Source organism: Cupressus sempervirens, chromosome 4 (genome assembly GCF_028749045.1).
Source record: "Cupressus sempervirens isolate cs-2001-9-10 chromosome 4, ASM2874904v1, whole genome shotgun sequence".
Taxonomy (NCBI): Eukaryota; Viridiplantae; Streptophyta; class Pinopsida; order Cupressales; family Cupressaceae; genus Cupressus; species Cupressus sempervirens.
The window spans coordinates 350,091,729-350,094,927 of record NC_143121.1 but is presented as its reverse complement, the minus strand read 5'-3'; positions in this window follow the sequence as shown (position 1 = coordinate 350,094,927).

Sequence of the window (3,199 nt, the reverse complement as noted above, 5' to 3'; positions counted from 1 at the left end):
TGCATCTAAGCCCTCCATCCCTCTACCCCTTGGCCTATAAATTGAATCCCATCCCAAGCCATTTCATGAACAATCTTTGAGCTAAAGTTACCATGCTATTTTGAGAACCAAAGCCATCAATCTTACCCTTATAATGCCAAATTGAGAGCTCACAAAGCTACCAATTTTCCATTACTCATCTCCATTGAAGCAGCTTTGAGCATCTTGAGCATACATCCACATCAAAGGACACATCTACAAAATCAAGGAAGCATGGAGTGTTTTCTCTTTTGAGGTTTGCATTTCTTGTTTGCTTTCTTTGTCTAAGCATATATGTGAATTTAGTTTTAGTTTGTGAATGTTTCTCTTATTGTTAATGTTCTTTGCACACTGAAATCTTGTTCTACACCAAGGCCCACACTTATTAAGATCAACTCTCACAATGACCATTCCTATGAAACTATTGTCTAAAACCTTTCTCATGAGATAATGTCTTATGAGCTCTTCATCAAGGGGCTGGAACTTTAAGCCAAGAGGTAGTTGTACACCACTCTTATCATGAGGGTAACCAAGGTTAAGAGCCTCCATTACTAAGTTCTCGTTTTAATATACTCTCAAAAAACAAGAAAACAAATAGATTCTTTCAATTGTCCTCCACTATATAAGCTAAGGCAACCTTGTCCAATCCTATAGATGGCCACTTAGCTAGCCTTTTGTAAAATATGATATGTGAGTTGTAGGGAAATGTTTTTTTGACTTCTTATATAGGTGTTTGGAGATATGGGCAAATGAGATGAGATGAGATGTATGGAGAGACATAGATCAAAGATAAATATAGGTGATTCCTATTGCCAGTCTAAAATAGATTTCCTTAGCACATTGTGCACATGCATAAGAAAAGAATCAACATAGAGAAGATTTATAGGTGTTGGAAGAGTGTGTATATATGACAAGGAATTTTTATATTCTTACCCACATTGAAAAAATCCCAACTATTTCTCACCAAATATTACCTAGCTTTCTAGATCAACACCCCATAAACTAGAATCAAAAGAAACCATAATGAGGGTCACTAGATATACTAAATTACTATATGAATTTTATGGAAAGGTGCATGTTTTATATTTAGGCTAGGGCATTTCTTTTGTGCTACAACTTAGTGTTGATATCTAGGAAGCTATCCTAACAAGAGTGGTGCCACGAATTATACTTCTCAAAGGGGGCAAGGGTTTCAATGTTCTTAGGTCATAATTGATGGTGTTTTTTAACAAAATTTATGTTATTGAAAGAAATTTATTTTCAAAATAAAAATGGTTTGAAGCTAGAAAATTTTATTTTTAAATCACATAAATTAGGTTTCAAACAATTTCATTTTCAAATCACATAAATCAAGTTTCAAGTAATTTCATCTATAAATCTAATAAAATTGAAGAAATACATCTCCTTACCTAGGTAGTGTCAATGAGATATGGGCTTGAAGTGTTGAGTGACTCACCCTAGAGTTTCACATTAAAAGCTCATCACACCTGAATTGTACCTTTCAAGAAAATAATTTAGAGTGTCTTTTATTTTTTACGTATTGCTTGTTATCATTGGTATTCTAATAGTCTCAAAATAGATAGTCATAATTTTGATTACATTAGGGGGAAATTAGAAAAAAATACCAATTTAACAAAAATGCACACCTGATGTTGGAAATTAACATCCAAAATTAGGGCCAAATATAGTAGTTTGCATTGGTCAATTCATGCTTGGATAGGTTATCCTAGAGATCTATTTTGTGGAATAACTCTAAAGAAATTAGATCAGTGGGTTTAGTTGACTTCCTATCAGCTCCTAGTAGGGTTGGAATAGCTCCTAAAAAGTTTGGAATCTTCTAACAAGGATTCAAAGTCTCCTAATAGGGACTCACATGTTCTAATTGTATATAATTCATCTTAACATATTCATACTATTTTGAAAGGAATTCTTATATTGGCACATCATCTTGTGGGGGTCATTCCTACTAGGGTTTTCCCTTAAATCAAGAATTTCTTTAGTTAACAAATCTTGTGTTCTTGTGGATGATTCTTATCTTATGGTTGTTTCATATATTAGTTATAAGATTTAAATTTGAGTGGTTCAACCACAAAACTGATTTAATTCCCCCCCCCCCGCCCCCGCCCCCCCCCCGCCGCCCCGAGTTGTATTGGCAGATTTTACTTTCTAATAACATACAACACATGTTAGCTCACAAGTTTTCTTTTACAAGTTAGCTGACCTATCTCAATTCAGTTGACATAGAAATCAAGTCATCAAACAACTCAATCTCTAGGCTTGTTACATAAAGCTTTCTACCAAACATGTTTTACCTAATCTCCAAGCCTCTTTTCTTAATCAAATGATTTATAAGAAAAAAATATATCTTGACAAATATGCATTTAAATTTCAGTTGTATGCTAAGGATTCTCACTTTTTTAGAAATGTCTAGCGCTATACATGACCTAGAAAACATCAGCCTACTATCGATCCTTACATAAACTACTTTAGAAATTCCCTCCATCTTAGTAGAAAATTTTGAATAATCATTTATAGAGATATTTCTCTCTCATAACATTACAATAACTAACAATATAGGGGAAATGATGTAGTTGCTACCCTAACTAACTTAATTCACCTTTATTTCCTAATATGTATATTGAAATTTGTTATTTTCTTCGGCAAAGCTTCATAGATGAGTGAAGAGCTTAAATAAAACCTTTTGAAAATCCCACATTTACGAAGCTCTTTGTAGAATTTGTAGAGTATGAGGTGGTCTAGAAGTGTCATTTAAACATGTTTGCCTAATACCCACCACTAAAACCCCCAAATAGAAACTATAATACTTTTTATGTAAATGGACAAACTAACAACCAAGAAAACTAAAAAATGATCAACTATTAGTAGGGAAAGTGCAAGAAGTTGGGTTTCACTTTTGGGAAAAAAGTGGAAATGTTTTTCCTATTTTGAAATTTCTTTTCAATTGATGTCAAAATTTGAGGCATTTAGAGATTGAATATTAAAAAACTTTAGGAATAAAATTTTTAGTGTTTAGAATCGAGATTTGGAATATGTAATTTATTTGTGTACCCATATGATATATTCTTTTTTGGGTGGATCTTAAAAAACCACTTTTTCAAAATCCTTGTTTCAGGACCATACCACACTTGTGTATGAACACCATAATTTGACATGAATAAAT